This window comes from Rhinoraja longicauda, chromosome 1 (genome assembly GCF_053455715.1).
Source record: "Rhinoraja longicauda isolate Sanriku21f chromosome 1, sRhiLon1.1, whole genome shotgun sequence".
In the NCBI taxonomy this organism is placed as follows: domain Eukaryota; kingdom Metazoa; phylum Chordata; class Chondrichthyes; order Rajiformes; family Arhynchobatidae; genus Rhinoraja; species Rhinoraja longicauda.
In genome coordinates, this window is record NC_135953.1 from 112,263,325 (window position 1) to 112,289,490 (window position 26,166).

Consider the following 26,166-nt stretch of genomic DNA (forward strand, 5'->3'; position numbering starts at 1 on the left):
ACTCCAGACTGTCAAAGCAGCCGCAGCCAGACATAAAAACAACTTTTTTTTCCACGAGTAGTAATTCTACTCAATAACCAAAGTCTGTAGTCTCTTTTTTGCTCTGGTTTATTTTCACCCACATGTTTAGACTGTAATGCTGCATCCTTATTGTTTTGATGTGTTAATGCTTTATTCTTAATTGTTAACTATGTTTGTATTGTGATTGGTGAGCGGAGCACCAAGGCACATTCTTTGTATATGCACATACTTGGCCAATAAACTTATTAATTCATCCATTCATTCAACATGTTCTCCAGGACTACTGCCTGAGTCCACAATGGGTGATCAGCAAACTCCATTATCTTCCACCCGCAATGGTTCTAGTTCAAACCCCTATAGCATTCTGAGTGGAGTGAATACCACAGGTACAGGGGTAGTATCTTGCAGTGAGCTGGTCTTGTAGTCTTGTATTGTGGACTGAAATAAGGACATCTATGTTTAGGAGCACACAACATCTCAGGATTTTCCTGTCCATGTACGTGTCCAAATGTCTTATAAATATTGTTATATCATCTGGCAACGTTTCAAATACCCTCTGAGTGAAAATATTGCACCTCAGGTTTCTCTTAAATGTTTTACCTCTCTTACCCCTAGGCCTTCTTGATTCCCCAACTCTGGGAAAAAAGACTGTATGTTTCCACCTTAGCTATGCCCCTCATGACATGTTCTGGAATACATGAGAGTGAATGATTAACTCAAAGGAACTTCCTAAATCTTCACCATTATTAGCTAGACCTAATTCGGTGTCTAAAGAAGGGTAACTGAAACCAGTGACTATCTCAGAAAGAAAGGATATATTAACCACCTATGTACATTAAAAAACATGACAAAAAAAGGAACATTTGAATTTTATTTTTCAGACATGGATAAATTGAATAGAAAACAAAGGAAGTGATGTTTAATCTGTAAAGAATATTGATTAGGTCACAGATCAATTATTGCTTGCTATGCTGGGATCCCAAAGCAATTGGAAATCAAAATTATGAAGAGCAAATAGCACATACCGAACTAGCTCTTGCAATGATTGAAGTGTTCTTAATTTGTTATCCTTTCTCTAGCCTTCTTCTACATCTTTGAATTATGCTACTGTCATGCAAGAAGGAAAAGGGTCTAGTGATTTCATTGCTTTTCTATTTGACAGAAGATCATATTCTGAGAGGTACATGGACAAGCTGTTTATTGGAAACGACCTATTATTACAAAGCTGGATTTTATTTCAATGATTTGCAGTACAGAACCTTGCAAGTTATGATTGTGTATTCTGCTGTGTTCCTCACATGTATAATGCAATGAGGAACTGTTCTTGGTGTGGGCTAGCAGTAAATGTAAACAGGTGGAAAGAGGGAAGTTTATTGAACATGTCTGATGCTGCTGTACCACAAATGCTGATACGGTTAATGATGTGCAGGAAATAGAGCTAATGATAGCAATGGAACCAGTGAAGTCCTAGCTCTTGCATGTTTGAAATATATTCGACAGGAGTACAAAGGTGGTGCAAAAAGAGAAGGGAAACAGAATGAGAATACAACCACAGAGAAAATGCAATTTTTTAAAAAGTGCAAGGGCTGTAACAAGGTAGATTGGAAGATCGGAAATAAATCCTAAGTTTATGAGAGGTCCATTCAGAGTTCTAAGTTTGTGTGCTTCCTTGGACACAGCATACACGAAAGCCAATGCAAACTCCAACTATTGCTGCTTTGTGCATTCATGCTCTGAAGGAGATAAAAGACATTAGTTATGACAAGGAAGGAAGCTGTTGCATATTATTGTTGGTAAGGTGATCATACTTCCCTCATTATTAAAATCAAGTCAACACAAGTAAGTGCTCCAAGATATGAAGATGATAATTATTTCAACATTTTTCCCTGAGATGCCAGAATTACTGGCATTCTACTAATGCCTACATGTGCACTTGTCAGATGTGGATTGTTTGGAGGATCCCATCCCTCAATCCTTTCGACAGTCGATCTGCCATTTGAGCAACATGCTCTCTCACTGCTCCCCCTCTCTGATTCCTCCCGCCCTCCAACTGTATAACCACGTTTGAACCCAAATTCGCGACCACAGCCACGTCTGTTTTCTTGGGACTTGCCTGCGCCTCCATCTATAACCTCGTGGTTTCCAGCTCCGGTTCCAGACCTCCCAGTTCGGACCCAACCCGGGCTACAGGTTCCAAAAATCAATCTGCCACTTGCCGCTCTAACTCTCTTGTGACTTCTAAACCTCCTCTGACCTCAAGCACTTACTTTCCTTCATCCCCTCTTTCTTTTCACCTTCAAAAGCCTCGTACTCCTTGAAATGTCCTGATTGAGTATGTGACAGAGCTGTGGCCATGTGATGGCTTGTTCCTCCCTCAGAGAGGGGGAGCAGAGTGATTTATTTGCATATGTCCTGAAATGGGACAATGAGATTATTACTTGCTGCAGCACTGCATATAAATAACTATGGTACTCTGTGAAACCAATAATAAACAACAAAAAAGTTATGTATATTTAGATGTATATATAGATGTGTGTGTGTATATATATGTGTGTGTGTGTGTGTGTGTGTGTGTGTGTGTGTGTGTGTGTGTGTGTGTGTGTGTGTGTGTGTGTGTGTGTGTGTGTGTATGTATATATATAAAGAAAAACAAACAAATAGATAATATTAGCCCAAATAAAATATAGTTTGGAGCTTATTTGGAGGTTGTAGCGTTTAATAGACTGATAGCTGTATGGAAGAAGCTGCTCCTGAACATGAACATGAACATCAGTTTTCAGGTTCCTCCACCTTCTTCCTGATGGCAGGAGTGAAATGAACATGTACCCAGGGTGGTGTGGGCCTTTGATGACGCTGGCTGCCTTTTTGAGGCAGCGACTTTTGTAGATCCCTTCAAAGGTGGGGAGGTCAGAACCTGTGATGGACATCAGTTTTCCTGAGATATGTTTGCAGAATATTCTTGTAGTATTCCATCTGCCCACCTCAGCATCTGTTGATGCTCTAGAAGTTGGGGACTTCACTGTCTTCATTTCCCCACAAGACCTTCCTTCCACAGCCTTAAAGTTCATTGTTCCTGCATGATCCTGCTGCTCCCATCTCTATGCTAGCATTTATTTTGAGAGAGCTTATAAACAAAATCAGGGATGTAATGCTAAGGCTCTACAAGATGCTGGTCAGGCCGCATTTGCAATATTGTGAGCAATTTTGGGCACCATACCTGAGGAAGGATGGGCTAGCTCAGGAGAGGTTCCAGAGGAGGTTTACAAGAATGATCGCAGGAATGAGCAGGTTAATATATGATGAGCATTTGACGACACTGCGCCTATATTTGCTGGAGTTTAGAAGAAATAGGGGGGATCTCTGAAACGTACAGAATAGTGAAAGGCTTGGATAGAGTGGATGTGGAGAGAATGTTTCCACTTGTGGGAGAGTCTAGGACTAAAGGTCATAGCCTAAGAATTAAAGGACGTTTATTTAGAAAGGAGATGAGGAGGAATTTCTTTAGTTAGAGGGAGGTGAATCTGTGGAATTCTTTGCCAAAGAAGGCTGTGGAGGCAAAGTCAGTGGATATTTTTAAGGCAGATTCTTGATTAGTACGGGTGTCAGGGGTAATGGGGAGAAATCAGGAGAATGGGGTTAGTAGGGAGAGATAGATCAGCCATGATTGAATGGTGGAGTAGACGATGGGTTGAATGACCCAATTCTACTCCTATCACTGATAATCTTATGATCTGATGGTCTCCTCAAGATTCACAAGCAGATCTCTTTTGACGTCACTATAAAACGACTTTTAAAATAGAATACTGGAGAAACAGAGCTGCTGAATCTTAGCATCACTGCAGCCATTGGTAATTTATCACACTTAACAGAATTGACACAGGTAACCAATTTTTTTTGTATGAAATATTTTAAGATGCGCAATTGTTGTTGATGATCTCCCGGAGGATCTAGCTTGAAGAAACCATGCAGCTCAACATCTGAATTAACATGAAGAGATACGGTTGCTGATGCTCTCTCGATTAATGACCGGTGTCATTTCTACTCATTTACACACTCATGTTTAGTAAGAACTTCCAACTTCTACCCTTGCTTCTTAAATATGTTTCAAAGCTACAAAGGTGGCATTATTAAGAATTCAATTAACTGCCTATTTCAGAAAAATGATTGTGCTGCCTGCATTCTGAAATATCCCAAACCTATGCATTTTATGTTTTTATTAGGTTTTATTGTTCTGGTAATTAAAGTTGACATTAAAGGCCTCTAAAACTCTGGACAGAGTTAGCTATAATTAAATTTCTTGATGTGTTCTCTTAATCTCAAATTTATCCTGCAGGAAGAAATTCTTCTACCCTTTCACCTCTGCTTAGCACATAAATGTCTAATTGGTTGAATACAGCTTCATATTGTTATTCCTCTATAATATCTCAGTTATTAACAAGCTTGTCTCCATTTTAATCACTTTAGGTTACGCTTCTACAAGGCTAGCAAAAGTAATAAACGCATGGAAGAAAATCCTGACTTTTCATCGGGGTACAGCATTTTTTATTTCATCATCCCTCAGTGATCTGCTTTATATTACCAAAAAGAAAGACTTTATATTAAAGGCAGATAATAATTATGATAGAACCTCCAAACAAATTGCTTGAACAATTAACTTGTATTGCAATGCAAAATTCATGAATGTTTAATACTCAAATATGTTACTGTAAGTAGTAAATTATTCTCAATTTTCATACAATCCACACTACAATATTATTTAGAATCTGATAGCAAATCTCTACATGGTGCATTTCTGGGGGCAAAGAGGTGCAGTTGACTTGTATTAGAACAATGGATCTAATGATCTCATTCATCTCAATGAAATACATTGCTTTTATTTTACTTATATGATTCCGCCATATCTATGTAACATTAATCTACATCAATAAACTCCTCACTTCATCATCCTAGATATAGTTAGAAGAATAGATAGTCCAATATTTCCAGTTTTACTGTCGGTTGATAATTGACTGAACAGATAACCTGCATATTGTAAAACTTAACTAGAATGAAAAACATACAAGTTCTACAAAGACATGCAATCAGGCCTGTCAGATAACTGACTGAGAGTTCAAGTTAAAAATCTATCCCATTGATGGGAGTGAAAGTGGGATTGTAAAATGTTTACAATTCCGTATTTTAACACGATCCTACACACACGAGGGACAATTTACAATTTTACCAAGCCAATTAGCCTACAAACCTGTACGTCTTTGGAGTGTAGGAGGAAACCAGAGCTACCTAGAGAAAACCCCTACAGATCACGGGCAGAACATACAAACTCAGTACAGACAGTCTCCTTGGTCAGGATCGAACCCGGATCTCTGGCGCTGTAAGGCAGCAACTCTACCGCTGCGCCACCCATGGTGCTGATTTGGTAAGACGTACATGGCAGTCTACTTCGCACACAATAATCTGGTAAACTGACTGTATTTGATAAAGAGATCCTCCAGATTTAAGCACATTTCAGGTGAACTCTTTGCCCTTGAAAGGGTGTTAATTTGTAAGCAAACTGCCAAAAGAGTTTTTATGCAGAGTAAGCTTGGGGTTCCCTGCTGTAACGCTGATGGTCCATTCACATTACTGCAGCTGGCAATTTGGAACAGTGAAAGGATTCTCCAAAATTTAATTTTCACAAAATCATATTAAACTGTCTTGAGCACCTCAAGGACCATGGGAATCAATGTTTTTTGGCACAGTCAGTATTTTAAAGATTAATCATTGGGCAACAGCCATGGTCCGATAATGCAACTGTGTGGATCAGGAGAATGTAAAACCTTGAGATTTAAACAATGGATTTCCAAGAAATTCCATTTCCACACATTATTATAACTCACCTTGAAATGAAGTGCGGGACAACAGCAATAGAGCCGTTGAATTATATTTGTAATACAGCAAAATTCAGTTACAAATTTTGTAACTAACTAAACAGTTGTTCATTTTCTTTTACCTTTAATGATACCATTATAGATGAGGCTCTCACTAGGGTCTCTTCTACATCCTGCAGCTCCGCTCTTGCTCCCCCTCCCCCCATTCGTAACGAGGACAGAATCCCCTCGTTCTCACCTTCCACCCCACCAGCCAGCATATCCAACAAATCATCCGCCAACATTTCCGTCACCTACAACGGGACCCCACCACTGGCCATATCTTCCCATCCCCTCCCCTTTCTGTGTTCCCTCCATAACTCCCTAGTCCACTCATTCCTTCCTACCCAAACCACCCCATCCCCGGGCACTTTCCCCTGCAACCGCAGGAGATGCAACACCTGTCCATTTACCTCCCCCCTCAACTCCATCCAAGGACCCAAACAGTCTTTCCAGGTGACACGGAGATTCACCTGCACCTCCTCCAACCTCATCTATTGCATCCGCTGCTCCAGATGTCAACTTATTTACATCGGCGAAACCAAACGCAGGCTCGGCGATTGCTTCGCTCAACATTAACCAATCTGATCTCCCGGTGGCTGAGCACTTCAACTCCTCCTTCCATTCCCAGTCTGACCTTTCTGTCATGGGCCTCCTCCAGTGCCATAGTGAGTCCCACCGGAAATTGGAGGAACAGCACCTCATATTTCGCCTGGGCAGCTTGCAGCCCAGTGGACTGAACGTTGACTTCTCCAAATTTAGATAGTTCCTCTGTCCCTCTCTTCCCCTCCCCCTTCCCAGATCTCCCACTGTCTTCCTGTCTCCACCTTTATCCTTCCTTTGTCCCGCCCCCGACATCAGTCTGAAGAAGGGTCTCGACCTGAAACGTCGCCCATTCCTTCTCTCCTGAGATGCTGCCTGACCTGCTAAGTTACTCCAGCATTTTGTGAATAAATACCTTCGATTTGTACCAGCTTCTGCAGTTATTTTCTTACACTTTAATGAGGTTAATGTGAATTGAAATTATGTTCTTGTACTTGTGACTCATTTCCAAAAAGAATAATATCAATGTCTGTCACGGATGTCAGGTTAACTGCTGCAAAACTATGTGGGTGCCGAGGAAATTAAGTAAGCAAGAGTTACATCCTTCTGATGTGAAATCACAAGGTGCTGGTATGAATTTCAGAATTCCACCATCTGCATCATTTTAATTTTCAATCATTTGATAGGTTTAAGTTTAATTATTATTGTCAAGTGGACTAAGGTGTAGTGAAAAGCTTTGCTTTGCATATTATTCAAACAGATCAGATTAGATAATCAGTAAAGGAGTCAGGGGTTATGAGGAGAAGGCAGGAGAATGTGGTTGTGAGGGATAGATAGATCAGCCATGATTGAATGGCGGAGTAGACTTGATGTGCCGAATGGCCTAATTCTGCTCTGAGAACTTAAGAACAATACTATACATAAATACAATCAAAGTCAAGTACAATAGGTAAAGCAAAGGCAAAGATGCAAAGTGCGGAATATAATTCCCAATATTGTAGGGCATCGGTTCTATAGACAAAGGCATATGAAACATTGGTGCCATGAACTATTGCTGAAGTATCTAATGAGGAAACTGCAGGTTTTGAGATCTTTTTTTGAGAGAGGCAAGGATGAGATGCAATGCTGAATATCTGCCAAAAAGCATTGGGTTGAGTCTATGAGGATGCATTATTAATCCCAGGATTGCCATTCAGATTGATGAACTGTTTAGAAAGGATCACAAAGTTGGGCAGCAAGGGAATTCAGAAGCAACTTCCAATTGGAGTCCATTGAGGATCTCCCCAAAGAATTCTTCTGCTGTCAGGCAAAAAACACAGGACTCTGTGTTACAGTGAAGCCTCCTGAGCAAGGAAAATACATTTGTAGAATCTCATCTCAATAACTGGAAGGTGCATTTCAGAAATAACAGGAAATATGGCAACCATCTTTATACCTTTGAAAGAAGAAAATATATATTATATGACTCTGCGAGGAGCTTGGGAGAACTAACTTGGTCATTCAACAAAGCTGAAGTTCAATAAGATAAGTGGTTGAGTTTTGGGAAATGCAGTCATCATGTCAATTTAAGGAAAATCAAAACATTTCAGATCCATTGGTGGTACCAGTGTAGGATATTAATGGTTTGAACTGGGGAAAGAGAAGTAACAGTTTAAAGAGCAGTTGTATCTGTACTACAATCTAATAATAAATTGAGGACGGTGCAATATAATGCTGGCTAGCTCAAGGATATTAGAATTCCTGGCTCTCAAATGGCCAAGAACTGTGAGGTGTTACATTTATTAAAATCTGAGAATGAGTTGGCTGCAACACCATTGGAATGGAGCCATTGTATGGAAGGGCAAGGTCAGCTCAAAGTAATCAATATTGTGGATGGTATGTTCAATTTGAATGACATAAACACACAGTGAGATTTAAAGGTACTTATTAAACCTAAGGTGGCAAGTTCTGACACAATGAAGTATAATCAATCTTTTAAAATGCATTGGCCTATTTGTTAAAATGTATTGCTTGCTATTATTTATAGGAATTGATAAATTAGCTTCAGAAGCTTAAGCACATAATTGGCAACAAATGCAGAGGCCTCTCCAGATGCCCTTCTGTAATAAAATGCCCCCTTTGGATTGCTTCTCCTTCTTATTATCTGACTCACCTACTCACCTTTACCTTTTAGTAAAGGATTGAATATCTCAGTAAAAGCCTGACATCCTCATATTTATCCTTAACCTTGTGTGCTTTGCTACCATCTCCTGATTCCAATCATTCTCTGAATGATGAATGGCACCAATTATGATAGAAATCCTTTTGGGAATCCTCCCAGCATATGTTATGTCTCTCCATTGTCTCTACAAAAGGAAGAATTACAATGACAAATCTTTCAGGCTCACACATGAATAATAATGACTTGACGGAGGCATAAGAAGTCCTTTGGAAATATATAGCATAAAAGAATAAATAACCTCATGAAAGCAAAAGCAGTAGGCGCTATGCTGACCCTCAATGCACTTCTGTTTTTAATTAGATCATAAGACCATAAGACATAGGTACAGAATTCGGCCATTCAGTCCATCAAGTCTTCTCTGCCAGTCAGTCATGGTGGATTTATATGTCCCTCTTAACCCTAATCTCCTGCCATCTCCCCACAACCTATGACACCCTTACCAATCAAGATTTTAGCAACCTCTGTTTTTAAAATACCCAATGACTTGGTTTCCACAGCCGTCTATGGCAATTCTAATCTGTACCTTGAGTCATAACCCTGTCTTGGTTTCCTAAACCTAATAAGTTTTGAAAAAGTTGTCACTCTCAATTATGAAACTTTGACTTGGATTAATCGTGATTATGAATTGAGTGTGAGAATTCCAGGTGTACGCATGTCAAAGTTACACAGTAACAGAGTTACTGGGTCACAGAGAGGTAAAGGACTGAAACAGATCCTTTGGGTCACTGAGTCCACATTGACCATCCACTACCCATTTTTGAACTAATTACAATATAATATGTTATTCTCCAATCATTCCCATCAACTCACCCCAGATTTTACTAATCGCCTATACAACAAGGGCAATTTACAATGGCCAATTAAGCAACTAACCCACTAATTTTCAGGAATGCTTACTGGCCACATGTGTGAATTCCCTTCTCTGCTTGTAAGTTGATGGGAAAGTTTTTTTTCTCTATGAAAGGGTAAAAATGAACCTAGAGTTTTTTTCTTTCATCATTCATTTCTTCATTATTTCTAAAAATGTTTCACAACCATTGGAGTATTCTTTGATGCATAGACACAGCTGTCTCGAAGAAAAAACATGGCAGCCAATTTGCAAATGGCTACATTCCAGAAACAGCAGTGGGATAAATGACTTGTTATTCTATCTTTGCTAGTGTTGATTGAGTGATAAATATTTGAATAGTTTCAGGAGATCTTTTATATTCCTTAATAGACAAGGCAGGATTTAGCAATTTATCTAAATCATAACAATATTAGAAATGCAAGTTATGGATCTCAGATGTTCATCTGCTTTGATTTTGTAAGCTGCTTGGAGAAGCTCATTAGGAATGGTCCAGAATGGGTCTCCCAAAACATAAAGGAAATCCATTCATTCATTGATAGTTCAGGGTTTGGAATTTCACATGTCCATTGGAGGCCTTTTCATTCAGGTAGAATCAGAGTTGCAAGAAAATGACCAATACTCACAGAACCTCAGGGATACTCACAGAACCTCAGGGATACTCAAGAGCCAAAAGAAGGGAAGTTTGCTCTCTTCCTTATTGTACAACTCATTCTAATATTGATGCATTGTACTGACCTCATTGGCAATGGCTATAACTGTTATCCATTCCATACAAGACAACACTTCCAAATAGTTCATATGCACTTGATATCACATTAGTTTGAGGAAACTATAATGAAATTATTTGCAAGAAGTTGCAGTCTAATTACATGTGAGCTGAAAGCAGCAACACAAGTAGAAAGAGTAAGGAGAGCATAAGGTATGCTTGACATCTTCAGTTGGGAATTCATGTTGCAAATTTATATGACTTTAGGTAGATTGCATATTGAATTGAATAAATGTTATTACCCAAGTATGTATACATACAAGGAATTTGCCTTGGTGCTTTGCTCGCAAGGATAACAACACGATATACAGTAGACAATTAAAAATAAAACGTAATTTAAAAATGAGAAGAATAAAATAAAATACCAGAGCAAAAGGAAGTTACAGACTTTTGGCTGTTGAGTAGAGCTACTGTTCATGTGAAAAAAGCTTTTTAATGTCTGGCTGTGGCGGCTTTCACAGTTGGGAGTCGCCTCCCCGAAGGAAGTACTTCAAAGAGTTTGTGGCCAGGGTGCAAGGGGTCAAAGATGATCTTACCCGCTCGCTTCCTGGCCCCTACAGTGTACAGTTCGTCAATGGGGGGAAAGGTTGCAGCCAACAACCTTCTCGGCTGATCGAATGATGCGCTGCAGCCTCCGGATGTCGTGCTTGGTGGCTGAGCCAAACCAGACCATGATGGAGAAGGTGAGGACAGTCTCTATGATGGCATTATAAAACTGGATCATCATTGCCTGTGGCAGATTGTTTTTTTCTCCGCTGCTGCAGGAAGTACATCCTCTGTTGAACCTTTTTGACTGTGGAGTCGATGGTAGCCTCCCATTTTAGGTCCCTGGAGATGATGGTTCCAAGGAACTTAAATGACTCCGCAGATGTGACAGTGGTGTTGTTGATGGGAGGGGGAGGGGGAAAGGGAGGGGGAGGGGGAGGGGGAGGGGGAGGGGGAGGGGGAGGGGGAGGGGGAGGGGGAGGGGGAGGGGGAGGGGGAGGGGGGAGGGGGGAGGGGGAGGGGGGAGGGGGGAGGGGGGAGGGGGGAGGGGGGAGGGGGGAGGGGGGAGGGGGGAGGGGGGAGGGGGGAGGGGGGAGGGGGGAGGGGGGAGGGGGGAGGGGGAGGGGGGAGGGGGGAGGGGGGAGGGGGGAGGGGGGAGGGGGGAGGGGGGAGGGGGGAGGGGGGAGGGGGGAGGGGGGAGGGGGGAGGGGGGAGGGGGGAGGGGGGAGGGGGGAGGGGGGAGGGGGGAGGGGGGAGGGGGGAGGGGGGAGGGGGGAGGGGGGAGGGGGGAGGGGGAGGGGGAGGGGGAGGGGGAGGGGGGAGGGGGAACACTGAAGGTAAGGTAAGAGGAGGAAAGTTTAAAGGAGATGTGCAGGACAATTTTTTTACACAGTGAGTGGTGGATATCTGGAACACATTGGCAGGTGTGGTGACACCCACAGTCCAACAATAAAATATGAAATTAGGCAGATTACACAATAAAGCATTAAAATAGGCAAATTACACAACCCCAAAAACACACAAAAAAAGAAACATCCATCACAGTGAGTCTCCTCCAGTCCTCTCCTCACTGTGATGGAAGGCCACAATGTCTTTTCCCTTCCCCTGCCATCGTCTCCCGCGGTCAGGTTGTTGTGGCTGCAGGCCGCACCGGACGGTGAAAGGTCTGCAGCGGGCCGACCCAAGCCCCGCGATCCGGGGCGGGCGAACACGCTGTCACTGCCGCTGCTGCTGCACGTCGGGGCGGTCGTGGCTCCCGACATTGAAGCCCCCGCCCAGCAGAGAGAAATCCCGCGGCCTATTTTAGGCCGCGCCGGACGGTGAAATGTCCGTGACCCGAGCCCCGCGACCCGGGGCGGGCGAACATGCTGTCGCTGCCGGAGCTCCCAATGTCGGCATCCACGCGGCCCGAGCCTAAGGCGAGTCGCAGCCGCTCCCGCAGCCTCCGGAGACGGCCGGCTCCGCTGATGGTAAGTCCGATCCGCGGGCTCTGCTAACCAGAGCCCTGGAGGCCGCCAGCTCCAGGAGTTGGGACGATGGTAGGCCGCAGCAGGAACGGAGACAACACCCAGAAAACAAAGGTCGGGTCTCCGTTCGGAAGGGACACATATTTACAATTTTACAGTTCCCCCCCTCCCCCCCACACCCACACATAGTACACAAACACAAAAACACCACATCACATCGACAATTAAGACACAAAAAAACAACAAAACACAAAGACAAATGGACCGCAGGTAAGCCGCAGCTGCTATGGCAGCGCCGCCATTTATCTGCTACTCCACCTACTCTATGGCCTACTCCACCTATTTTCTATGTTTTTATGTGGATCAATGCAGGCAGAGGAGATTAGTTTGACTTGGCATTACGTTCAGCTCACGTATTGAGGGCCAAACAGCCTGTACCTGTTTGTCCTATGTATATGTGCAGGTATGTGTTTAGGTCCAGGTTTATTATTGTCTCTGTGATGGACTGGGCTACATCCACAACTCTCTTCAATTTCTTGTGGCCTTGAGCAGAGCTGTTCTCCAAGCAACCAGTGATGTAACCCAACAGTGTGCTTTCTGTGTGTGTGTGTGTGTGTATCTGCAAGGCTATGTAAGAAAATAACTGCAGATGCTGGTACAAATCGAAGGTATTTATTCACAAAATGCTGGAGTAACTCAGCAGGTCAGGCAGCATCTCAGGAGAGAAGGAACACCTGTCCATTTACCTCCCCCCTCAACTCCATTCAAGGACGAAAACAGTCTTTCCAGGTGAGACAGAGGTTCACCTGCACCTCCTCCAACCTCATCTATTGCATCTGCTGCTCTAGATGTCAACTTCTTTACATCGGCGAAATCAAACGCAGGCTCGGCGATCGTTTCGCTGAACACCTGCGCTCAGTCCGCCTTAACCAACCTAATCTCCCGGTGGCTGATCACTTCAACTCCCCCTCCCACTCCCTGTCTGACCTTTCTGTCATGGGCCTCCTCCAGTGCCATAGTGAGGCCCATCGGAAATTGGAGGAACAGCACCTCATATTTCGCTTGGGCAGCTTGCAGTCCAGCGTTATGAACATTGACTTCTTCAACTTTAGATTGTCCCTCTCTTCCCCTCCCTCTTCCCAGTTCTCCCTCTATCTTCCTGTCTCCACCTATATCCTTCCTATGTCCCGCCCCCCTGACATCAGTCTGAAGAAGGGTCTCGACCCGAAACGTCACCCATTCCTTCTCTCCTGAGATGCTGCCTGACCTGCTGAGTTACTCCAGCATTTTGTGAATAAATATCTGCAAGGCTATGTATCAGTGGATTGTCTCTGTGTATTGTGCATATACTTGTGCATAATGTGTGAGTGTGTGGTATGTGTGAGTGGGTGCTTGTGTCAGAGAGTAAGAGATAGAGATGGAGAAAGAAAGATACAAGTATAACATGGTAATCCCCATTTTGTACTTCAGGCAGACAGCAGGCCCCACCAGGAGCATTATTCTTTGAAATAACTTGCTTAAAATTAACTGGATCAGGGAAAGAAGGAACAGCAAGCAGCAGAAAACTGACGAGCACACATGTTATTGGCCATTTGACTTGCAGAGCAAGTTTTTTAGAGGGATTTCTATGAGCAAGCAAGAGCAACAGTGCGTAATCCATCAAGCTCCAATACCCTCTGTGATGTATTGTATTTTCCTTGGCACAGCAGATCATCATGGGATCATAATTCTGTATGCAGGGAAATATGAATCCATGGTGTAAATCATGCTATTGAACTACATATGTCCTGTGCAGTTAAATAAGCTATCAATAGAGCCACAGCAATAAAGCTGATCTTATTAGGCAGTATTCCTCTTGTCTCCAGCTGATGCTAATACTCCGGGCCAACATGAGATTCTTCCTTAAATGGATTTTCTTCTCTGCCTTTTTAAATCCAGAAATTTTGCTGCGTTTTGTGCAAGATACTTACCATGTCATTACATGAGAGGCTTTCTTATATATATTTTTTTACTTTGTTTATATTATTTACAAACATAACAGCAGCTGCTTTATTACACCTAGTAATGCATTGAGATATTTAAATGTGTGGAAGCATTTTCACCTAGAAATGAGATTGGGTAGTGATTTTTGTTCTATTGCTATGCAACTGAACATTGATTTTGCTTAAAGTATACTAATGTTTGAAATCATTTCTGAATCACAGCACAACATTAATTTTAAAACTTATGACTCTGAAAGGAATTGCATGCCCAGAGCATGCAATGTTATTTTTGCAGAATTACAGAGGAATTTCCATTTTATTATTCTGGACAGCCATTATTGGGCATATGCAGGGCAATGTAGCCTTACTATACATTACCTATCTGGGAGTAGGGTAGGTGACATATTTACCAATATCATTGGCCATCCTACACCTCATCCTCACCCCCACCCCTCCTTGCCTCCTTTTCCCCTGACCCACATTTTGTTGAAGTGAAGTGAAGCACAGGACAAATTCTCATTTCCCATCAACTCTGTAGTCAGGGCATTTCAGTGATGCACTCAATAGTCGCTGGCTCGTGGCATTGGGGACGGTTCAATCCTTTCTTTGGATGCTCCGGTTTCGCCCCCCACATCCCAAAGAAGAGTTGGCTGGTAGGTTAATTGGCCACTGTAAATTTTTGTGTAGGTAAAAGGTATAATTTGATGGGAGTTGATATCGTTAATCAAATAAGCTAAGGGACCATTACCATGTGAAAAGGAGGGTGACCTTCCTCCACCATACTACAGTTATCCATATCAGCAGTTAACTGTTTTTTTCTCCTTTCTCTACTAATTTTGTTTTCCTTTGAGCTTATCAATCATATTCACATCAACTACACCATGCCATAAAGCTATGGAGACTCATAGAGTTATACAGCATGGAAACAGTCCTCTCAGAACTCATCTATCCCAATCAGGAGTTGCATCTAATCTAGTCCCATTTTTCTGCATTTGGCCCATATCCCTCTAAACTCTTCCCATCCGTGTACCTATCCAAGTGTCTTTTACATGTTGTTATTATACCTCCCTCTCCTATCTCCTCTGGCTGCTTGTTTCATATACCCAATACCCTCTGAGTGACAAAGTTCCCCTTCAGGTTCCAATTAAATCTTTTCCCTCGCACCATAAACCTATGTCCTCTGGTCCTTGATTCACCTATCCTGGGTAACTTGTCTCAAATTACAGAGGTATGCAGACAAAGTAGTCTGCTGATGCTAGATTCTAGAACAAGTAAAGACAGGAAACTGGAAGACTCTGAGTTCTTGTCTTGTTTTTCTTTTGGTTCAAATTTCTTAGATTTGTCCTGAATTCTTTGTTGGAGTTACTGTATTGGCAACCATTTTATGTTTGTGCAGCACTTTGGTTGAATTTTGCAAACATATGAATATGTTCTCTGAACCCATCCCCATAACCACTTTCAAAGATACAGTTAGGATATTGTGTGCAATATGTGTAATGTTATATTATCCATTTTAGAAAGACCATTAAAGACATAAAGAATATAAAGTATTGCATCTCCGGGATGACAGGAGAAATGACAAACATTGCTGATAAGTTGAGAATAAAGCTATTACCACTGAAGCAGAGAAGGCTCTGAGGAGATTTTATAAAGGATTTTAAAATTACCAAGAGATAGGATTGAGTGAATAAGAAATGACTATTTTCTCTGACTGGGGAATTGGTGATGATAGGTCAACAAGTTTAAATGGCTGTTAAGAGAATAAGGGTAGGAGTTAAAGAACATTACTTGATGACAGGCATTGTTAGAACAAAAAATCCATTACCAGAGGGAGTAATTGAAAGGAGATTGTTACATCTTTCAAGGAATAGGTGAGTGAATGTTGGAAGGAGATAAAGATTTTATGGAGAGATCAGGGCAACACATTTGAATGTTTTAGCAGAGGCCAAATGGCTCCATCTAAACTACAGATGTCTATGGCTCGACTAATGTAAATCTAATATATATATTGTAATCATAATTTTCCAATAGACTTAGTGGAGTAGAAGTTGGACTTCCGTGTAATCATTGGAGCGAGTAGAGCTACTATATTTCCAGTCACCTCCAGTGCTGTCTGTGTGAAGTCTGCTGGATGCTCCAGTTTCTTCCCACATCCCAGAGCCATGGGAGTTGGGAAGTTGACTGGTCACTGTAACTTGTCCCTCGTCTGCAGAGGAATGGTAGTATCTGGGGGAGGGGGGATAGAAATATGGGGAGAAAAAAAGGGATTAGTGGATCAGTGTTGATAGGTGCATGATGTCAGCGCAGTCTCAAGGGATGACGTACCTGCAGCAAAGCTGTATGACTCCATGGCTGTTCAACAGATACAGTTAGGTATTGGCAACCTGTCAATAACTTATCCATACCTGCCTTGAAGCTGGGGTGAACCATTTTTCACATAACTTGTGCAACTGCTTAAAACAAGGTAATGTCTATTTTAGATCCACCAAGAGGAATTGGGTTGATTCACTCAGATTTGTCAACCCTGAAAAAGACCAAGCAAGCCATTGCTACAAAAGTAGACATTAAGAAAAAGATCGGCATTAAAAAAAAGATGTGTGGCACGGTGGTGCAGTGGTAAAGTTGCTGCCTTACAGCACCAGAAACCCAGTTTCGATCGTGCCTGTGGGTGTTGACTGTACGGAGTTTGTATGTTCTTCCTGTGACTGCGTGGATTTTCTCTGGATGCTCCTGTTTCCTGCCAAACTCCAAAAATATGCAGGTATGTAGGTTAATTGGCTTTGGGAAAATTGTAAATTGTCATTAATGTGTTGGATAGTGCTCGTGACGGGATGATCGCTGGTCCATGCGGACTCCGTGGGGGGATGGGTCTGTTCAAAAGTCTGAAAAAAAATCAATGTGGAGCAAGACTGTTCCTCCTGCTTTCCCAACCCCGCTAAGGATACATTATCCACTCACAATCTTCCCCTGACCCCTGCATATGGGTTCCAGATTACCAGTTGCCCCCCTAATAAGGCAAGCAGCTTGTGAAGAAAAATATGCCAAAATATAGTTAATACATCTTAAGAACCAGTTTGGAACTCCTGGTAGGAAAACCTATCCATGCAAACAAGGGTGTGGGGGAAGTTACAACCTCTGTCAAAATGATCAGTCAAGCCCAACTCCTGTATCTCACGAGAACATCTTTGAAGATAGAAGCAGAGTTAAAGTTTGAGTCTGCTGAACTTTCATCAGAATTCATTTTTTCTGTTCTGCGAAAGAATCTCATAACTTGCCAATCTGACATAATTCCTTCCCTTTGATGAAGGCTGAGATGAGATGGAAGAAATGGGCTTCTGGCATACCGAAGCCCATACCAATGTATGCAGCAAAGCCAGATGAGAGCTACTTAAAACGGTTTAGTTCTCCGACTGAAGGAGAGCAGTCTCATGAGTAAAATAAATCATGGTGCAGTGGTTGCAATTTGGGATCATTGCCAAAGAGGTTCCAATATTTTTGGCTTCATTAATCTTAGTGAAAATAAGTGCAGAGTGCTATAACATTGAGAGAGCGTGCCGACAGGTGATTGTCCATGTTAGGCATTGCTCCACAGATATAAATGAAGAGCAGCAAGGGAGGAATAAGAACCATTTTACTAGTTTAGGATTTATAAAGAGAGCAGTAAACTACAGTGTTCCATAACTACACATACACAGCTCTAGGCTAATGACAGGGAGAAATGTTTGTGCAGTGAGAGAAGTGAATAGAGGTATCAAGCTGCATGAGTTCATATTACAGTGGAGAGGGTGCAAGAGGAAAGAGCTTAGGAGTTCAAAGGCTTCAGGGATGGATCATTGGCAGCATATTATATTCCAGACCATGACCCTGCTGGAGAAAGAGGATGCAATGATTGAGGTGTGTTGCAAAATCATCAAGTTTACAGAGGGGAGTCAGCCGTCATCATAAAGAATTCCAACAAGAGAATAAAACAAAAATCTTTTTTTTGTTTCGTGCAAGATATTATAGTATTTTATATTTCCCTATTCATTTCCACAATTGTAAATTAAGCATTGATGGATTTTAAATACAGAGCGACTTGACACTATAAAAGAAGCTCAGAATAAAAATAATTAGCTTTAAACAATTGCTGGTGAACTTGTTACACTGAGAGAGAATTATGAGCTGGATGTCCAGATCACATTTTTATGTAAGTCTTAGAATTATGATGGGTGCTTTCTTTTGTGACAGTACCACTAAAAATGTAAAAACTAGATTAATGTACAGCAGTCAAAAGTGTCATATGAACTGTTATATGCATGTGTACGTACCAGCATGCTTTTGTCAACAAGGAAAAGCATTGCTTATGATGTTATATAGTTTCTCCGTGTGAACTTTACAAATTAAGTGCAATTAGGACCAACCATACTCGTATTAAAGGTAGACACAAAATGCTGGAGTAACTCAGCGGGTCAGGCAGCGTCTCTGGAGAGAAGGAATGGGTGACATTTCGGGTCGAGACCCTTCTTCAGACTGATGTCAGGGGTGGGGGGGGGGGGACAAAGAAAGGATGTATTAGGAGACTGGAAGACTAGTGGGAGAACTGGGAAGGGGGAAGGGATAGGAAGGGAAAGCAAGGACTATCTGAAGTTAGAGAAGTCAATGTTCATACCACTGGGGTGTAAACTACCCAAGCGAAATGTTGTTCCTCTAATTTGCGCTGGGCCTCACTCTGATTAATATTAATATTGGCATATTCCAGTTTAACATGCAGAGCTATTTATAGATGTTGCTGTATGCAGCAACTTTTACCAGAAGATGCTAACATAGAATTAACCCTTTAAGAGTTGCACTGATATGTACGGCAATGATAGCAAATGTTTAATCACATTATATCTTTACGGTTGAAGGTGATGAATATTTAGATGTGTATTTATTATATTCATTCAGTTCACATATTTAATTTATTATTACCTATTATTTTACCCTTCATAGGATATTATATATTGTCCTATAAAACCAAGGATTGATCTATATAGACATTTTTTCACAAGCAAACTTTGTATTTTATTGTTTCCAAATTAATATCACTGAATGTATGATGTAGCGTCTCAACACTAAATGTCAATATACACCTTCTTGACACCACAGATGCTGCTTGACCCACTGAGTTCTTCCATCATCCTGTTTTTTGTTTCTGAATTCATCTTTTCATTCATTTCATAGAAAATAGATTAAATAAATGGAATATGTTCAGTTGCAAAAATGATAAGTTGTAAGAAACCTTTATTCATGAGGGATCAGCCATCAAATATAACATTTATGTGAATGTTTTACCTGGGGAAATGCTGTATTGCATCATATAAGATATTGTGATTATGTCAGTGTGAAAGCTATTAACAACAAATCTGTGATTGGTATATGACGTGAAATCTCTGACTAGTAGAATTTAATGCATAAACAATACCCTTGATAGCGATGAAGGACAGTCACAAAAACATCTATTCAAATAGTTTGCCATAATCCTAACAATCTCGCTTTTTTTCCCCATATGGCTGTATGGTAATTCGCATATCACTGTACCTTAATTGGTACATGTGACAATAAAAGGCCTTTGAAACCCTTGAAACCTTTAATTAAAAGGAACGCATATAATTATATAATTAGTGTGCATTTATCAGACTTCGTTCAAATTTACTACTTTAGTTTGTGATCTAAGGATCATCCAATATCCGTGAATATTATAAAGTGAAGAATTATACTAGTAATACCTGAGCTCACTTTTAGTTGTTTTGAGATGATTACTTTTTATATGAAATAAGTTGTGATATTTAAAAACAATATTTGTAAGTTAATAAGATGAATCTATACTTCAAATATAACATGGCTGAAAAGAATGGAGGAGAACATGAACCTGCACCTGGAATATTGTGTACAGTTTTGATCTGCTTACATCGGAAAGAAGGTAGACACAAAATGCTGGAGTAACTCAGTGGGTCAGGCAGCATCTCGGGAGAGAAGGAATGGGTGACGTTTCGGGTCGAGACCCTTCTTCAGACTGATGTCAGGGGACGGGGTGGGACAAAGATAGGATGTGGTCGGAGACAGGAAGACTAGTGGATGCTGCCTGACCCGCTGAGTTACTCCAGCATTTTGTGTCTACCTTCGATATAAACCAGCATCTGCAGTTTTTTCCCTATACATCAGAAAGAATGTACATGGCATCAAAAGAGTTCTGTGAAGATCTGCGAAACTGGTTGATAGCATGTTTGCTGTGTGAGGATAGATTGAGTAGACTGTGAATGCATTACCATGAATTTGGAAGAATGTGAGGAGATTTTATTAGAACATAAACCATTCTTGAAGGGCTTGACAGCCTAGTTGCATGGAAGATGTTTCTCCGGATGAAGGAATCTTAGACCAGGGATACAACTTTAGAATATGGGATAGGCTATTCTTCACTCTCGAAGATTCTTCACTCAGGTTATGATGGATTATGGAATTCTCACCTCCACATGGCAGTGGCTTCAGTCATTGTGCTCATTCAATGGAATATCTATGGATATTAAATGAATTGAGTGTGAAGACAGCACAGCAAGGTAGCACTGATCAATCATAATGTTGATGAAGGTAGAACAGGTTCGGTGGACAATGATCTACTCAAGTACTTAACTGTCAGATTCCAATAAAATAAATCAGGAAGTAGTTGTCAAATGATAGCTTGATCTTTAAATGATCATAGACAAAAATTCAGTTTAGTGTTGGAACCATGAGCTGGGTTCTGTTGGAAAATTTACAAAGTGCTGGTACAAGTTGAACTGTAAATTCAGGGGAATATAAGATCTACTGGGAAACTCCAGGAGAAGATTGCCAATTTTAAATTGTAATAATTACTGTAATATTGGCAAACATGACAACCAACTGCGCAGAGCAAATTCCCACAAACAGCAATGTGATAATATCATTAACAGGGGCTAATTGAACAGCACTACAAAGCACACACTGTTTTTTTTTGTTCTTCTAAGTGTTAGAGGTCAGTGGTTTGGAAGGTTCTATCAAAATGAGCAGCAGTCATTTAAACAAGTAAAAAGTACTTCAACACACTCTTGACATTAGTTTAGAGACACGGCATGAAAACAAGCCCTTCGGCCTACCAAGTCCATGCCAACCATCTCGGTACTAGTTCATGAGGTCACATAGAATAGTTGTATCCTACACACTAGGGACAATTTACATACAAAACCTGCACATCTTTGGAATGTGGGAGCACTTGGAAAAAAAGAACACAATCACAGGGGCAATCAGGGACGAAGCCGGATCTCTGGCGCTGTAAGGCAGCAACTCTACTGCTGTGCCACTGTGCTGCCATTTTATGGTGTTTAGGTGATGGAAAGGCTCTGTGGTGTCAGGAGGCGAGTCTCTGACCACACTGTACTCATCTTCTGGCTTGATTCTGTTTTGTGGCTGGTCCAGTTGAGTTTCTATTCAAGAATGTTATTCAGGATGTTCTTGGTGGTGCATTTGATGATCATAATACTGATAATACTGTAGTACATCAGGGATAGAAGGTTGGACTCTCACTTCAAGGACATGAATATTGATTGGCATTCAGATGGCATAAATATCATTTGCCGCTTGTCAGTCAACAACTGAATGTTGTTTGTCTAGATGCATGAAACAATTGAGAATCTATGCTATTAGCACACCATATCTCTAATTAACTATATGAGGTAATAGCATAGATTCTCACAATGAATCACTTCATTTGCTGTGAATGAAACTGAACATTGTGCAATTACAGTGAACTTCCCTACTTCTTACCTAATGATGGAAGGCAAGAATGAAGTAACTAAAGGTAGTTAGTCTAGGAGACATACGTGCAGTGATGTCCTGGGTTTGAAATGATTGATCTTCAACAACCATCCTCTTTGTGCAAAGTTACATCTCCAGCCATTGGAGTTTTACCTTTGTGATATCTATTGACTTGTTTTACCAGGATTTCTTGGTGTCATGTTTGGTCATTTAGAGTTCTTTAGACAAATAACTTTACTTAACACTTTAGAGATACAGACCCTTTGGCCCACCGAGTCTGTACCGACCAGCGATCCCCGCACATTAACACTATCCTGCACACACAAGAGTGTTTGGGGGAGTTTCCCAATGTTGGAGGAGTCCAGAACAAGGGGCCACAGTTTCAGAATAAGGGGTAGGCCATTTAGAACTGGGATGAGGAAAAACGATTTCAGTCAGAGAGTTGTGAATCTGTGGAATTCTGTGCCTCAGAAGGCAGTGGAGGTCAATTCTCTGAATGCATTCGAGAGAGAGCTAGATAGAGCTCTTAAGGATAGCGGGGTAAGGGGAGAAGGCAGGAACGGGGTACTGATTGAGAATGATCAGCCATGATCACATTGAATGGCGGTGCTGGCTCGAAGGGACGAATGGCCTCCTCTGCACCTATTATCTGTTGTCTATTGTTTGGAATAGATTTAGCTGATTAAAGTCTCAAGGCAAAAACAAAATACTGACGACAGTGGAAATTGAAATAGAAGCAGGAAATTTCGTAGATACTCAGAAGGTCAGGTAGCATCTAAGGAGAGTGAAACAAAGTTAACCTTTCATGTTTTTAGTTTTAGTTTTAGTTTTAGAGACACCGTGTGGAAAGAGGCCCTTCAGCCCAACGAGCCCATACTGACCAGTGATCCCTGCACTATCCTACACACACTAGGGACAATTTTCATTCATACCAAGCCAATTAACCTGCAAACCTGTACGTCTTTGGAGTATGGGTGGAAACCGAAGATCTCGGAGAAAACCCACGCAGGTCACGGGCAGAACATACAAACTCCGTATAGACAAGCACCCATAGTCAGGATCGAACCTGGGTCTCTGGTGCTGTAAGTGGGTAGCTATGCCACTGTGCCGCCCATAATTTGATATTACTAGCATTTTATTTAATTACTTGAATTTAAATTCTCTATCTGCTTTGGGATTTGAAGTATTGTCACTGCATCAATAGCCCTAACTTCTGGATACTAGTGTAGTATAACTTAACCACTGTGCTCTTGTATCATACTTCTGCGTTGGTTCAAATGTCCCAGAGAAGTTCTCTGGAGACTATACTGCACCACCACCACATTATACTTCCAACAAGTTATGGAACAAACTCTTTCATCCTGTTAGACCAGAGGAAAGACTTGGACTTTCAATCAAAGCTCTTCAGCAAAAGCCAGCCAATGCATTAATATTTTTAGTGCATCCTATTTATTTCTAATATTCTCCTTAGAAAATATATCTTCGACATTTTTTCCTAAAAAAGCATTCACTTCAGGGTGCCTTTTGAACACTCTTTGAGAGACAGAAGTTATGGGTAATGAGTGTCAATTCACATTTGCCAACAGATGTTGTTTATTCTGTCAAATTAGTTAAAAACTGAGTTTTACTAATGATTAAAAGATTAAAAAAATTAAGTACACATTTTAATGCAATAGCTTTGAAAATCTGGGTACATGTTCTGGTGAAAGATAAAGCTGGCTTATGAATATACATTCATGTAATTACACAGCTTGAACTTGGAGAAATCATTTTGAACTAAAGCCCCAAATTTTCCAGAGGCATTTAGTTTGTTGAGTCCCCTTTCATTCTGAGTAATTTATAGATGACTAACACATTGATGTGTTTTATTATCAACACATCATTGATTTCCATAGTCAATCTGTTGACTGTGGATTTGTAACTCACGGTGGAAATACAAACTATAGTGCAAAGTGGTGCATATTCATGTAAAACCTCTTGAGTATAAGCTGTATCACCTCAACTTGTCAGTGAAAACCAAGAACAGTGAACAGTTCCAGTAGGGCTTACACCTGATCTAAAGTAGGTTACGGTACAGATATCATCTGTCCATCCCAAGGTAATAAAATAAACATTGATTTCAGACCATTGCACTGTTGGTCGCAACACTTAGGTAGAGCTGTGGGATGAGGGAGGTGGAGAAGACTGAGTAACATTAGTTTTCAGGACCATTGAAATGATTCTCTCACCTCTTTGGGAGCAGCAGCTATGATAGTTTCGTAGTTATGTTACAGTACTCGCAATCCAGAAGTTTGATCTACTGAACAAGAGATTACTCAAGATGGGGGATTTAAATTCAAGTAAATTAAAAACAAAATGGATTTTGAAAGTATTTCTAAAGGAGACTGAGACACCAAGGTTGTCATATGAGAGACAGAGTCTGAAGAAGGGCATTGATCTGATATGTCACCTATCCATTCCTTCCTCAGATGCTGCCTGACCCATTGAGTTATTCCAGCGGTTTGTGATTTATTCTAAAACTATAGGGCATGGACTGGAGCTGAGAGGGGAAAGATTTAAGAGAGGTTACAGTGGGATATTAATAAAAAATTACAAAGTGATGGAGTAACTCAGTGGTTTATTATTGTCCTTCAGTGAAGGAAATCTGGCCTGATGTGATGTGGTCTACTTTTGATTCTGATCCACCATGTTATAGCTGCTGAAGATAGCCCATCGAGCTGGCAAATTCAGGCTACACAGGCATGGTAACCCATGGCAGTATGCTATTAACATTCCAAATAGGAATTATCCAATTTAAAGGCAAATGTACCTCATTTCACAAAGCTTGTTTTAACAGACCATGTCTCTGATCTTTAATTGGTAGTATGGAGGGCAATGTGGAAGGATTTCTAAGTTTACAACAAGATCTAGATCAATTGGAAGGCTGGGCAAGAAATGGCAAACGGAATTTAACTCTGACATGTATGATGTGTTGCTCATTTGGTATGTCAAACCAGGGTTTAACTCACACATTGAATAGTAGAGCCTTGGATAGTGTTGCAGACCAGAGTGGTCTGGGAGTCCAGCTGCAAGGTTTCCTGAAAGTGGCAAGTCAGGTGGAAATGTGGTGAAGATGGTTTTTAGTATGCTTGCCTTCATTGGCAAGAGTATTTGGTACAAAAATCGGTACATCATGATGTAGCTGTACGTCATTAATGAGACTATGTTTGGAGCACCGTGTGCACTGCTGGTTGCTGCACCTCAAGAAAGATGTCATTATTTTGGAAAGTTTGCAGAAGAGATTTACGAGGATTCTGTGGATTTATGGGCTCGAGACACGGAAAGGATGAACTTGTTCAATCCAAGGAAGAGGCATATAAATTGGCCAGAGGAAGCAGCAAACCGGAGGACTGGGAGAAATTTAGAATTCAACAGGGGAGGATGAAGGGGTTAATTAAGAGGGGGAAATAGAGCATGAAAGTAAGCTTGCGGGGAATATAAAAACTGACTGTAAAAGCTTCTTTAGATATGTGAAGAGGAAAAGATTAGTGAAGACAAATGTAGGTCACTTGCAGTCAGAACCAGGTGAATTTATAATGGGGAAACAAGGAAATGGCAGAGCAGTTAAACGAGTACTTTGGTTCTGTCTTCACTAAGGAAGACGCAAACAATCTCACAGAAATACTAGGGGACCGAGCGGATCTTGTGGGAGGGAGCAACTGAAGGAAATCCACATTAGTCAGGAAATGGTGTTAGGTAAACTGTTGGGACTGAAGGCAGATAAATCCCCAGGGCCTGATGGTCTGCATCCCAGAGATGGCTCTAGAAATCGTGGATGCATTGGCGATCATTTTCCAATGTTTTATAGACTCTGGATCAATTCCTGTGGACTGGAGGGTAGCCAATGTAACTCCACTTTTTAAGAAAGGAGGGAGAGAGAAAACGGGGAATTATAGACCTGTTAGCCTTACATCGGTAGTGGGGAAGATGCTTTAGTCGATTATTAAAGATGTATTTGGAAAGCAGTGACTTAAAGTCAGCATGGATTTATGAAGGGAATATCATGCTTGGCTAATTTTCTGGAATTTTTTGAGGATGTAACAAGTAGAATGGAAAAGAGAGAGTCAGTGTACATGGTGTATCTGGACTTTCAAAAAG